Source organism: Schistocerca nitens, chromosome 7 (genome assembly GCF_023898315.1).
Source record: "Schistocerca nitens isolate TAMUIC-IGC-003100 chromosome 7, iqSchNite1.1, whole genome shotgun sequence".
NCBI classification, from domain to species: domain Eukaryota; kingdom Metazoa; phylum Arthropoda; class Insecta; order Orthoptera; family Acrididae; genus Schistocerca; species Schistocerca nitens.
The window spans coordinates 467,407,375-467,422,936 of NC_064620.1; the positions used below are offsets into that span (position 1 = coordinate 467,407,375).

Sequence of the window (15,562 nt, forward strand, 5' to 3'; positions counted from 1 at the left end):
AAAGAGAAAAGCGTAAAAACTACTGCTTTGAAGTTGTATAATGCATACAACGTAGGAGTTGACCACCATGCCTGATTCCCAATACCCAGAGGGAATATACAGAAATCAGAGGATGGGAATATACAGAAATCAGACAGGAAAACAGTCTTGGGTACTATTTACACATATGCTGGAAATGACCCTGTTAAATGTCTGGCTCCTCTACAGACCACTACATGGGGAAAATGCACTGGATTTACTGTTTTTTAGACTTGCTGCTGCAGTTAAATACCGGAAACTGGATATTGGAGGGAAAAAATTTGGACATCCATTGGAATCTCCATGTAGTTAGTTGAGAGTGAAAATGGACATCAGATCTGATGGAATTGGTCACAAAATTGATCAAAGAAACACACAAAGAAGATGTATAAGAGTTGAACGCAATGGAAACCAAAAACATAATGTGTTAAATGCAATCTGACATTGAGTATAAGGTGTTTTGTGCCATATCATAACAAACAGTTCAGACTTCAATACAGTTCAGTATGCTACATCCCTGCCCTTAGATCCAATTGTCCTATTCAGAGGATGGCCGTAATATCAGTATGTACAAATATTCTTAGGTTATTTTGTACTTACTGTGATTCATACAGTGTAGACATAGGGCTTAATGGGTTAAGAAAATTGGATATTCTATCAAAAATAAAAGCTCATCTTGATGGTGATTTCAAGAGAATACTAAAAAGATCTGTTCTGATTTAATAAGTGCTGTTTTTTTTTATGTAACCTATCACTAACTCAGGGTATTTTTCCAGTTAGAACAAGCAACAATAGTATCCTCAATAAATTACAGTTAGGATTTAAGAATAGTTGCTTAACTCACAATGCCATTTACATTTTACAAACAGGAAATTACAAAATAGTAACAGCTGGTATTTTTTGTGAATTATCTGATGCATTTGACTGTGTAAATTACAATATTCTCACAAATAAACTTTAGTCTTATGGAACTGATAGTGTTGTTGTGTGGTCTTCAGTCCAGAGACTGGTTTGATGCAGCTCTCCATGTTACTCTATCCTGTACAAGCTTCATCATCTCCCAGTACCTATTGCAACCTACATCCTTCTGAATCTGCTTTGTGTATTCATCTCTTGGTCTCCCTCTACAATTTTTACCCTCCAATACTAAATTGGTGATCCCTTGATGCCTCAGAACATGTCCTACCAACCGAACCCATCTTCTAGTCAAGTTGTGCCACAAATTTCTCTTCTCTCCAATTCTATTCAATACGTCCTCATTAGTTATGTGATCTAACAATCTAATCTTCAGCATTATTCTGTAGCACCACATTTCGAAAGCTTCTATTCTCTTCTTGTCTAAACTATTTATCGTCCACGTTTCACTTCCATACATGGCTACACTTCATACTACTTTCAGAAACAACTTCCTGACACTTAAATCTATACTCGATATTAACAAATTTCTCTTCTTCAAAAACGCTTTCCTTGCCATTGCCAGTCTACATTCTATATCCTCTCTACTTCGATCATCATCAGTTATTTTGATCCCCGAATAGCAAAACTCATTTACTACTTTAAGCACCTCATTTCCTAATCTAATTCCCTCAGCATCACATTCCATTATCCTCATTTTGCTTTTGTTGAGGTTCATCTTATATCCTCCCTTCAAGACACTGTCCATTCTGTTCAGCTGCTCTTCCAGGTCCTTTGCTGTCTCTCACACAATTACAATGTCATCGGCGAACCTCAAAGTTTTTATTTCTCCTCCATGGATTTTAATTTCTACTCCAAATTTTTCTTTTGTTTCCCTTACAGCTTGCTCAATATACAGATTTAATAACATTGGGGATAGGCTACAACCATGTCTCACTCCCTTCCCAACCACTGCTTGCCTTTCATGCCCCTCGACTCTTAAACTGCCATCTGGTTTCTGTACAAATTCTAAATATCCTTTAGCTCCCTGTATTTTACCCCTGCCACCTTCAGAATTTGAAAGAGAGTATTCCAGTCAACATTGTCAAAAGCTTTCTCTAAGTCTACAAATGCTAGAAACATAGGTTTGCCTTTCCTTAATCTATTTTCTAAGATAAGTCATAGGGTCGGTATTGCCTCACATGTTCCAACATTTCTACGGAATCCAAACTGACCTTCCCCGAGATCGGCTTCTACCATTTTTTCCATTCGTCTGTAAAGAATTCGCGTTAGTATTTTGCAGCTGTGACTTATTAAACTGATGGTTTGGTAATTTTCACATCTGTCAACACCTGCTTTCTTTGGGATTGGAATTATTATATTCTTCTTGAAGTCTGAGGGTATTTCGTCTGTCTCATACATCTTTCTCACCAGATGGTAGAGTTTTGTCAGGGCTGGCTCTCCCAAGGCTATCAGTAGTTCTAATGGAATGTTGTCTACTCCTGGGGCCTTGTTTTGACTTAGATCTTTCAGTGCTCTGTCAAACTCTTCACGCAGTATCATATCTCCCATTTCATCTTCATCTACATCCTCTCCCATTTCCATAATATTGTTCTCAAGAACATCGCCCTTGTATAGACCCTCTATATACTCCTTCCACCTTTCTGCTTTCCCTTCTTTGCTTAGAACTGGGTTTCCATCTGAGCTCTTGATATTCATGCAAGTGGATCACTTTCTTCCAAAGATCTCTCTAATTTTCCTGTAGGCAGTATCTATCTTACCCCTAGTGATATACGCCTCTACATCCTTACATTTGTCCTCTAGCCATCCCTGCTTAGCCATTTTGCACTTTCTGTCGATCTCACTTTTGAGACGTTTGTATTCCTTTTTGCCCGATTCATTTACTGCATTTTTGTATTTGCTCCTTTCCTCAATTAAATTCAGTACCTCTTCTGTTACCCAAGGATTTCTATTAGCCCTCATCTTTTTACCTACTTGATCCTCTGCTGCTTTCACTATTTCATTTCTCAAAGCTAGCCATTCTTCTTCTACTGTATTTCTTTCCCCCATTCTTGTCAATCATTTCCTAATGCTCTCCCTGATACTCTCTACAACCTCTGGTTCTTTAAATTTATCCAGGTCTCATCTCCTTAAATTCCCACCTTTTTGCAGTTTCTACAGTTCATAACCAATAGATTGTAGTCAGAGTCCACATCTGCCCCTGGAATAACAAACCAATGGATAATGTCATATCCAACAAAAATAATGTAAAAAGTTGTACTCAATGATTCAACCAATGTAAGCGAGGAATATTCTTCTGAAAAGAGGGGGAATTATTATTATTATTATTATTATTATTATTATTATTATTATTTTTTTTTTTTTTTTTTTTTTTTTTTTTTTTTTTTTTTTTCTCCTCCACAAGGCTTTATTTTAGGCCCATTATTGTTTCTCGTGTATGTAAATGGTCTAGGGTCTAACATACAATGAACAGAAAATTACAACCTTATGAATGAATCCTATGTAAATCCTTTGCCAGAGCTTTAATTACCTATCATCGTGCCTTGAAATGAGGGACAGCCTACCCGAGATACTTCCCACCTCTCCTAAAGTAGTGTTCTATGGCCCACTCAAACTCCACAGCATTTAAGGCCATCCACATGCCACTCCCAATCCCAACCTCTTGCCATTATGATCATATCCCTGTGGAAGACACAGGTGCAAAAACTGTCCAATCCACCCATCCAGCACTTACTATTCCAGTCTTGTCACAGGTTTATCCTACCCCTTCAGGGGATGGGCCATCTGTGAAGACAGCCATATCATTTACCAGCTCTGCTACAATCACTGCACAGTTTTTTACATTAGTGTGACTACCATCCAGCTGTCCACCAGATGAATGGCCACCAACAAACTGCACCCAAGCGCAAAGTACACCACCCTTTGGCACAGCACACAACTACACGTAACGCACTTGATTTCAATGGCTGCTTCACAACCCAAGACATATTGATCCTTCCCTCTACCACTGGCTTTTCTGAACTGTACAGATGGGAGTTATCCTCACACCACAACATTCTCCCCTCCCATAACTATCCCGGCCTCAACCTACCCTAACATACTGTCCCCACATCCTCCACCCAACAGTTTCCAGCACCTCTCTCATATCATCTCCTCCCCATTCTTGTCTCCCAAACTCTGCCAATGAACCCAACCATCTTTCCCACTCCTCTCCTTTTTCACTCCTTCTTTCCCCACTTCCCTCCCCAACAACTTCTTGACGAAGCACCTGTTGGCATTCTAAAATTGTGCCTGTCTGCAACTTGATATATCTTCTTTATGGTAAGTAGCAATTTGTCTTTCACTATGTTGTTGATATTCCTTCCTGTGTAAATCAAGATACGTAAAGTGCAAATCATTATCTTTTTAAAATCTTCAAACAATTCAATAATGATAGAATTGTAATTGTAGATGCAAATAGCTTTGGAAGAAGATTTCATACATGCCATGGACTTCACCTCAAATGATCTTAGAAAAAATTATTTATGCAGTACAACTTTAGTGAAGGGAAAATTAAACAAGCCAAGACCAGCTATGTTAATGCTAAATCAAAACTAGACTGTGACTGTCTCCAACAAGCTACTAAGGCTACTAAGGTAACATCCACAGTTATATGTGCACAAAGTGCAGTGGTAACAAAAACATTATTAAAACAGCGAATGCTCCACAACCTGAAAGTCGTAAAGTGAATACTAACAGCCGTCTGTATTTTCTATTGGAATGTACAGTCAATAAGAGATAAGCACTGAGAAAACCAGCTTTACTATCTTAATGAACTCAAAAATGTACATATAATATGTGCTACAGAATGCTGGCTTAAAGCTGATGAAATATGAGTATCATAAACCATATTACAAACTATAATACTGGCTCGTATTATTGCAGAACTTCCAAAAGGGGTGGTGGTCACTTGATATCAATAAAAGAAGGTACCAGTTCTGTGAACTAACGAAAAACGTATAAAACATTTCAAGACACTAAGTTCTTAACATCTGGAGAGGAGAAAAAAACACCCCTTTGTCTGTATTTGCATGACACCAGACAGTATTCTATCAATATTCCAAGAGGAGTTTGAGTGAGTTATGAACCTCTACATTATACAAAGCAAAACAATTATATTATTTAGGGATGCTGATATAAATTTTGCCACTGAGTCATATGAATCAACTGACTTAAACAACCTACTGAATAAATTTTCTGTGTCTAACACAGTAAAGTTGTCTACAAGAGTACACCCACATCCTGCAGCTCAATACATGCCACACACTACTTTATACCTATACTCAGTTTACAAAACTTACACAATGGACTTTCTGGCTATGGGATCTTTTACTTAACCTCAAAGAAATGGGTGTAAATAAACCCTTGTTACCAACAGTCACGTACAGAAGAGAGATTACAGATACCAAGAGCTTAATGTTAATTTAGCACCAGCTAAAGCACAAGACCTGGGAAAATGTATATCATAAAAAAGACATTGAAAATGAAACAAAATATCTGTTGAAGATCTGTGCTTTTATTGTAACACTATCTGTTCCCTTAAAAAACATACAGAAATGTAATTGAAAAGAAAAGGATACAAAGGGTGGATCACCAAGGCTACAACAAAGAAAAAACTTTACATAGAAAGTAAGACAAACAGTGATCCAAATTTCCAAAGAAACTCTTAAAAAAAAGTATTAAAAATCCTCCTGCAGGTCATGTATAATGAAAAATTCTAACCACAAGTTTATTGTAAACTCAAGTAATAAGAGTAAAGCAGTTTGGTAAGTTGTCAGTGGTAGCATAGGAACCAAACCCAGATGGGTTTCGCAGGAATACTTCCAGATAAAGGCAACAAATCTCTGATGCAAAACAGATTAGTGCACTAACTAGCATTTTTCATAGACTGCTGATAGTCTAGTGTCAGAAATCACTGTACCAGCCGTATCACATAAACCTATATTCCAAGTGCCTGACAGATGAATTTTCCTGACTCCAGTAATTGAAGAAGTATTAAACATCATAACAGCCACATCATCATTTTCATGTGGAGTTGGTATCTCAGATTACTTATTAAAAGATACATCTGCAGAAATTGTCACACTACTATGTAACGTGATCAACAGCTCAATAAGCAGAGGCCGTTCCCCAGAAGTACTCAAGACCTCAAAGGTAATTTTAGCCTTCATAAGGGGGGATAGATGATGTAACAATTATCGTCCTATTTCCATACTCCCAGCTATATCTAATATATTTGAGAAAGTCATATATAATAGATAAATGCATTTCAAAAAAATAAAATAGAATGAAATCACTGAGCAATAACCAATCGGGATTTAGGAAAAACAGGACTGTTAATGATGCACTCTTCAGTTTCACTGACCAAATTCTTACAGCCTTTACTCAAAAGGAATTTTCTTCTGGAGTTTTCACTGACCTTAGTAAGGCTTTTGACCTTATTAATCACGCATTGTTGCTTCAGAAGCTAGATTCATATGGCAAGCTGGGCAGTCTCTGCCACAAATTCAGAATTCTTGGGTAATCGTGTGATATAAACACACAAAAAAATTATGTATCATGGGCTTGTGCATTCAATATTAACATGTGGCACTCCTTTCCGGGGAGGGGGGTTTATCAATACAATCTGCACCAAACCCATTTTTAAAGAGCTTAATATACATTGCCAGTCCCCTGTATTCATATTCTAGAGACAGTTTCTTTTGTAAAAAGCACACACACCCTTGAGCTCTTCACAACAAGTTAAAAGATTTGCTAAAGAAACATACTCTTTATTCTGTCAGTGAGTATCTGAAGGCAAACTTGCATTAACTATTGACCTTATCCTAAGTCCTCAATATACTGTGTACACAGTGCTTACAATTACTTTTTATGCTTGCCTCCACTTAAGGTAGAAATCACTGTTTCATAGAGCTCTAAAAAAATAATACACTTATACTCATATGTAACATGACTACTAAGATCTATCATCTATATTTTAGTATATTAAAATAGACACAGAGTCTTATAGCCACTGCTGTTTTGGCACACGATACACATGCTGAATTTTCAAGTGTATTTTAGTCTATTTCGCTGCTTACAATAAAACTTAAGATAAATACTCCCATTACTAAACAACATATATTGTTTGCAAATGAGATATATGAAAATATATTTAACACTTTGTCACTGGCCCTATATACCTACAGGGCATAAGATTCCTTGACTTCAAATAAACAAACAAAATTATTTCCTTTTGTAGATGACATTAGTATTATAACCCAAACATAAATTCATCAACAGAATGATAAATAATATTCTTAGCAGTTTTATCGAATGGTTTTCTGCCAATTGTCTCGATCTCAATTTCAGAAAGAAACAAAAAATATTCAATTCTGCACATCTAGAGTCACTAAACCAATGATAAGTTAACAAGTGGTGAGGGAAAAACAACTAGAATGGAAACTTAAAACATTTTTGGTGTCCACTCTGGTGATGGAGAAAATACACTAAAGACAACCTTAATGTGGAATAATGAATGACATAAACATACATCATTGTTCCTTTTGAACTGTAGAAGGTTACTTACAATTTGCTTCATGAGGAAACACACATTCTGTTGCAGCAGGTTTCAAAATACACCTTAAACATATGTCTCCAGGATGATTTTGGGAAACATGTATTATTTTTACAGCACACTTTTAAACAATGAAGATTTCCTTTTGTAAAGATGTGTTGCCTCGGAACATCATTTATTTTGACAATGTTGAATGAAAATACACAAAATGTTTTTAACTTAATGATTTCTCTCTCCCAAAGATATGCAATGATGTGAACCGCAAATGTAGCTGAACCAAGTTATTTTAGGTGTTCCACAAATTAAGTAGTTAGATAGCTGTTTAAATAAATTTACACATCTCTAATCTTGGGTAAAGCTCTGCCTCACCTCAGTATGTACCACAGGCACCCTCCATACCTTTTCCCACTGTGTAGCAAAAATTAGCATTATTATTATTTTTAACTAAAGTTATTCCTCAGTTGGGGAAGAAGGAATAAGGGAATGATGAGAGTGAGGTTATTAGAGCACTACCACGAGTTTCAAATTGCCAAGGACACAGCAAGGATCTGGAATGACTGAAGTGTTCAATGCTGTTTTGTCAGGTTAACCAAACTGTCACCATTCAATGTAACTTGAACAGTGAACTATGTTATAAAATAGTTCGTCAACATATCTAATATTTTGTTCCCATGTTCACTGGATTCACTAACCCATAACCAAACGGTCAGCTCCCAAGTAACCAAGACCTCAGGCTACTCTACGGATCAGTCTGTCACAAATCAACATTCCAGAAACTAATTGCGATGCAAAAGAATTATTGTCAGTGTACTGTTCTATTTCTGTTTGGGCGTGTATAATGTCGAACCGCACATTATCATTATATTACATGACCATACAGACAGCTTGTGTCGATAGGTTCAGTTCACCCAAGAAACTCACCATGCCATGTTAAAAGAAATTCCAGCTTTCATGTTAAGTTTGAGAACAGTGCAAACCCTTAAGTTGGATTGTTGGCCTTGGAGTTGAACCTACTTTAAAATTGTGGGGTTAATGCCTAATTCAATATTAAACCAACAACCCATATGTACACTCTTTCGCTGTGGTTTCAGGTATTAGAATCCCATCTTCCTTCTGTTTCTTTACCACTGAAAACCAAAGTTACTGTAGGCTTGATGTGAGCCGATTGTGTAGTGATACATTATGAAACTGTGTGTTTAGCGTCTGGGAGTGAGAAATAAACGAACAAAGTAGTGCAAGCCTTTTAGAATATGAACAACTTCGTCACAATGTTTATTGTACACCAAGGATAAACAATTTTCATCTGGTCATCCTGGTTGGTTGGTTGGTTTTGGGGAAGGAGACCAGACAGCGAGGTCATCGGTCTCATCGGATTAGGGAAGGACGGGGAAGGAAGTCGGCCGTGCCCTTTGAAAGGAACCACCCCGGCATTTGCCTGGAGCGATTTAGGGAAATCATGGAAAACCTAAATCAGGACGGCCGGACGCGGGATTGAACCGTCGTCCTCCCGAATGCGAGTCCAGTGTCTAACCACTGCGCCACCTCGCTCGGTTGGTCATCCTGATTTCGGTTTCCCTACACTACTGCAGTCACAAGCCTGGACGGATTTTACTATAAAGTCAAAGATTATCTGCTCCACCTTTAACAAACTAGACCTGTATCTAAATGTCTGAATATATGACATCTTTTATTTATTGCTCTTAAAGTGTAGTATCATGACATGTCCAATATCCTACGAATGAATAAAACAACTACTACAACAACCACCTCTCATGATCTTCACAGCTGTTCAGTAACAGAATCAGGCACACTTTTAAAATGCTTGTTTCAAAGCTGTAACCAGTTTCGGGTATTCGTGCCTAATGTTCCCAATTACATAAATAGATTTCAACAGCAGCCTGTCAAGAGCTCCAGAAATATGTTCCAGTGGACAGAAGGTTAAATCTTGTTATGGTCTTTAAGCTTTACCACAGCTGCTGCATTGCAAACAGCACACACATTCTAAACACATGACTGTGGCAAGCACGACAGACTATAATGTTCATAAATGTTCGTAATGATAGTTCGACATGACATGTGCTTAACATTCAATGTTTTTGTCTACATAGCAAAATCGCCAAAGTAAATGTATTGTGTCCAGAATGAGATTTTCACTCTGCAGCGGAGTTTGCGCTGATATGAAACTTCCTGGCAGATTAAAACTGTGTGCCCAACCGAGACTCGAACTCGGGACCTTTGCCTTTCGCGTATTATGTACTTGTCTGAATTCTTCAGGTAGGTCTAATTATTAAGATTTAACCTGGTCCATCTTGCCAGGCCTCTAATACTGAACCAAATTCATTAAGCTATTTTAGAGGAATCTGGCTAAATAACTTAGGCTATACCGATTTGAAAATTATTTTCTGATACGGAGTATTACATCCTCTCACAAACATTTCTAGACAGCAAAAGAATATAAATTACCAACGCACTTTAACGAATTGTAAATGAACAATAATTGGAAGCTTAGCAAAATATGCGTGTTTTTTTGTGACAGCCTTTATTCATACAACACTCCTCATAAATTATTTACCGGTAACAAAAATATCTTTACTGCCCAATGACAATTTCTTGTTTCTTGATTACAGTTATTATCTACATGTATGAACTAGCTCCTGCACTCATAAACTGACTATATCCTCGTGCTGGATTTATTTATCTATTTCAGATGGTGTCCAATACAGTTAAAAACAGATACACAAGAAACTTAAGAAGTAAATTTAACAATCATAAACAACAATAATTTGAAAGAACATCCTGCTGAATACCTTTTACAGATGATAAATGTGTGGTGATGATGTTCTCCAATTTTCTTAATAGCTGAAAATCAGCACTCTCCCAATATCAGAATTGAATTCAATATCAAATGGCATGTATTTTACAGAAATAAAATTTATGTAACTGCTAGCCAATGTGTGGACGTACCACACTCTGGGTGGTTGCAACTTTAGAAAAAATGCAGGTAAAAAAAACTCAACTACAGAGTATTTCATTATGAAATTTTAATTAACATACAAAATGTTACATAGGCAGCCTTACACAAATTAAAAGCTAGGCATTGAATTTATTGAAGGGCATTATTTGTCACATGAGTTTGTTTTAATAATATGGTATTTTAACTTTTTTTGCAATAAAAGAATCACATCTAAATAGTGGTCACGTTTACTAAAAAAAGCTGAACTAGTGTGAAAACGTAATGATTACAGGTCGTAACATAAGATTTAGTTTTAATGTACAAAATTTAATCATCTTCACTAAAATCTCAGGTCTTTTCTCTCCTAAATTATTTCTTTACTTTGACCAACCAAGCCTGCAGATGGAGAAGATTCTGTCAATATATGAAATGCTGGCAGGGCAAAAAATGATGCAATATAGTACTTGTTACTGGGGTCAACAGAAACGTCCGATCTTACTCGTCGGCTTTGACCCGTGACGTAAGCGTGTTGTGGTGTGTGACGTCATTACGGCGCGGAGTTTGGTTTGCGATTGTGGCGTGTTTGTAGATGTCTTGTTTTTATTTGTGGTGCTCTTTGGTGGTGTGTTCACATTGATCTGTAGCGTAGCCCTGAATACGAGGTTAGGTTGGGAGGTTTTTTTTGGAATGCGGCCGCGGCAGCGGCCGCCTATGATTCGAAAATATTGATTTGACACTAATGAACATGTATACGTAATATGAAGCAATTTGATGAACATATTGATCTGTAGCGTAGCCCACTTGAGGTTAGGTTGGGAGTTTTTTTTTGGAATGCGGCCGCGGCAGCGGCCGCCTATGATTCGAAAATATTGATTTGACACTAATGAAGCCTGTGGGGGGATGGGGGGGCACTGCAGACTCCCCCCACCGCATAACGACACATGATGATCAAATTTTGAAAAAAAATGAAAAATTTTTTCCGTACCTGCTAAACTGCATATGTGCCGATGTATGTAGGTGTAAGGGAAGCTTTCGTTTCTTAGTTTTCTATTGGGGGATGTGATCGGTAGGTTCTGTTGAGCTATATAGGTTAAGGGAAGTGTCCGATTATGGATAGGAATGTGTTTTTTGGTATTTGGTCAGTTTTGTGATGTTGATTTATTTCGTTGTTTTGCGTGGTTTTGAATGGCGGTCGGTGGCTACATTTCTGTATATTTAGTTTCTCCCCACCCAAAAACCCCTAATTTCCCACGCGTGTCCCGTTACAGTCATTAGGCTTTTTGTGAAACTTGTGTATTTCAGTGTTTACAATACGTATGCGATGTTTTTATATCCGCCATATTGGAATTGTTTATAGTCGTTTCCGCGGTATTTGTGACGTCATGGGTCAAAGCCGACGGGTAAGATCGGACGCTTCTGTATTTCCTGTTACTGTTTCGAATAAATTTACCATAGGAGTGTAACTATTTAATCATCGATACGGGAAAACAAACCATATTTTACCCACTATTCTCCCTAAGATGCCTGAAAAACTGCTCTAATTTACCTGAGCACACACGACTTAACCTGGCACGAAGCTTACAATACTACCACTAAACACCACATTGCAAAATTCATTGATTGTAAAACAAAACTTAGTAATTTCAGAAAACTAGTCGCCATAGTTTAATCAACGGACTATGAAGCAAACGCACCAATTATTTTCAATGCCACGAAAGTAATGTACACACTTTAGCACTCCAAACTTCTGTTAGACTTAAAAATACCAACTAATATCAAGTCATTGAACACCACTTAATTGTTATGATAAGTCACTCTTGTTTACACATGCCACTTGGGTTCCTCAGCAATGTCACCAACGTAACGAACGTGATTTCAAAGGGGTAACGAAAATTACTTCAAACAATCGCATTCAGCACAACACAAGTGCCAAGAAACAGAGTTAGTCGAAAAGGACTTTACAGCTTTGGAATGATACAAAGATTTATTAAGCTTACAGATCCTAAGTCATTTTGTAGAAAAACACATCAAGTTTCACAAAAAAAGTGTTAAGCGAGAAGGAATCGAATTGTTTTCGACCAAAAACAAAACATTTACAAGAGTGTAAAGCGTGCATAAGCAACGTTAATAAATGTGCATATAAAATAGACTATAAATAAAAATATAATTAAAAATTATGCTCGTAGAATTTATCCGGCTTATAATAGATATTTTGATTTAAAATGCAGGAAGTGCAGTACTGGTAGCTTTATATACGGAATAAAATATTAATCGCACAAACAAACTTAATACTCGGCGCGGTGGCTGATGGGATCGACTGTAAATGAAAAATGCGTTTACAGTCGCTCCCATCAGCCATAGCGGCTAGCGCCTAGTGCCAACTTTGATAGCGCGTGTAGTAAACCGGTGCCGAGTTTTTTTTACTGTAAAGTGTGGAGTCCCTCCACGCCCACACCAGCATGACGGCCAACACAAAAGGTCTACTGCCATCTCTGCATAGCGGTTAGTGTTCACTAAGTGAGGTCTTCAAAGGATGAGGGTACTGCGATGTTCGCGTACGTCTGGCAAAGATGGATCATTAACGCGCGCTCATCTGGAGAGAGACTGGATCGAAAATTGAACGGACGGCAGCGCTTTGAAGGGCAGAGGGGAAAAAATGCCAAGGCAAGGGCCAAGGGAAAAAACCTCTGCATAAGTTGGGTCAGATAGTAAGAGCTGTAGTCGATATCTTGCTGCCTGTGGCAGGTCATTGAAGGATAGGTTACATTAATAGCTGGTATCCTGCAAGCGGATACCGTATCAAGTCCATCTGTTCGTCATAAGAGGTCAGTCTGATTCTGTGCGGCAGCACAGCGTGCTGCTGTGTGAGTTGTAAGAGCCCCTGCCACGCTGCGTCACTGGTTACTGGGTGTGGGGGAAGGCCCAGGTCATTCATCGGCGGCTGGTAGGTGTGCTTCATAGCCAAACGACTGGAGATGTACGGTCTTGTAGTGGCACCACTCCCTCTCCATTGGTCGTGCTGACAGTTTCAGCGAGGACCGCGGCCAAGTACCTCCTATGTAGCAGATGACGTGGCCGATGTCCTTGAGCGTCTTGATCACCGTAACAGCCCACTTATCGTAGTAGAGCTGCTCGGAGCCGACGGATTTCGGTGTTTCTGAGGCAGCACCCCTGTTTTTCTTCAGCATATCTGTTGTGCTGTGTTTCTTCACTGGCTGCTCAATTGGGGGAGCAGTGGCAAGTGTCGTCTCTTCTCCCATGGTGTCCACACAAAGGTCGTGTGCCAGCTGTAAACACAATTACCACTGCTGGCTGCATGCCCACTCTGTCTTCTCACCTTTCAGCTCCATCGCCATTTGGCGGCGCCTATGGCGTCGTCGTCGTTTCTTCTTGGTTTGTATGTTGAGTTCAACAAAGTCATCATAGGCAAAGGCCAGGCAGCCATGCCAGTTGGCCACATGTGGCCTGCCACAGTGAGCACAAGTTGGTGCCTCGTGTCATAGTCTGTCACAGGCACTGGTGTTGTGCGCGCCAGTGCACTTGACATACTGCGGTGACTTGCAGCAGTATTTGGCCACATGACCCTCGACTTGGCACCCAAAGCACTGGCTTGGGGTCCATGCTGAGAGCGAGACCTTTGGCGACCACCGAAAAGTTTCCTTAGCCCGAAGACGTCGCTGTCATCCGCCGTGGTTCACACGGCAATGATGTATAACTTCGGTAGTTTCTTGTTCATCAGGTTGTGCAGCTTTGCAGTTGCACCCCCGAATCAGGCACATAACAGCGCCTCTTCGGTCGTCTTCTCGTCGCAGAAGAGAGTCTTGGTCGTCTTCTCGCAGTAGGTGGATCAACGACGTGGGTGGCCAAAGCACTCTAGTGCACAGAGGTTGGCCACATTCACTGCCTGCAGCTAGACGATGGCGTCTGAGTTGAGAGACTCTACGCCAGCTTCTTCTCTGCAACAGTCAGCTATAACATCATACAGCTCTATCCACAGCCCTCTGCTCCACTGAAGGTGCAGAGAGGGGACAGGTACATAAGCATCTTCATGCTTTCATTCCCCATTCCTTGGGGGTTGCAGTGTTGAAAGTTTCTTATCAGAGCCTGTTTTCTATTTCTGGTCGTTTCTGCCCATACTGCGGTGTAAGAACACGTCAGGTTTTCTGTGTCATAATGACAATGCATGACAATTAGCCTTGTTTTATGCCACAGGTCAAACACAGTGTCGAATCTCTTCTTCTGGCCAAGCTCATGTAACAAGCAGCACCAATGATGCGAACACCTCCTCTGCTCAAGCAGCAACAATGTGCCATTATTTGGTTGGTTGGTTGTTTCGGGGAAGGAGACCAGACAGCGAGGTCATTGGTCTCATCGGATTAGGGAAGGATGGGGAAGGAAGTCGGCCGTGCCCTTTGAATGGAACCATCCCGGCATTTGCCTGGAGCGATTTAGGGAAATCACGGAAAACCTAAATCAGGATGGGCGGACGCAGGATTGAACCGTCGTCCTCCTGAATGCGAGTCCAGTGTCTAACCACTGCGCCACCTCGCTCGGTTGCCATTATTTGTATATACATAAAGAGGAGTACTATTCAGGCAAACTAAGTTGACTCTTGGCGCGGTGGCTGGTGGAAGCGACCTTAAATGGAAAATGCCATAGATGTGCACCTTTCAAATATATACTTTGGCTTTCTCGAAGGAATCGACAGGGGTCTCTGTTGTCAAAGTATTGTTGTGACAGAGGCAGCTAGCCTGATAGACAAGTTAAAGCAGAACGTCTTTATATGTTCAGCTGGTTCATTCACAGAAAATCTGGAAACTATTGCTGTCTTTTCCGTCTCTGAAAGTGAGAACCTGCCTGGCTGGTTAGGAATGATAAGTAGCAATATGGCAGTAACTCGTTTATCTATTTATCAAGTGTGGTTTTGTTTCGTTACACTTTGCCCACTATGGGTAAGAAATTTACATTAGAATTTATAGTTATCCAAAGACCATGAACTACTCTGAGAAGTGAAATGGAAACCGGAGTTGCCATTTATATTAAGAAGTACTGCAAAATATGCACTCCGATTTTTCATTGAT

At 39.3% G+C, this 15,562-nt stretch overlaps 1 protein-coding gene across 1 annotated transcript in view; it reads right to left on the minus strand.

The window, feature by feature from the left end:
- Positions 1–12,377, minus strand: part of LOC126195202 (1,5-anhydro-D-fructose reductase-like) — a 131,086-nt gene extending 118,709 nt beyond the window's left edge. Inside the window, exon 1 of the mRNA XM_049933716.1 lies at positions 12,176–12,377. The gene's annotated coding sequence lies outside the window, so the exon portion shown is untranslated. The remainder of the gene's footprint in view (positions 1–12,175) is intronic.
- Between the last annotated feature and the right edge of the window lie 3,185 nt (positions 12,378–15,562).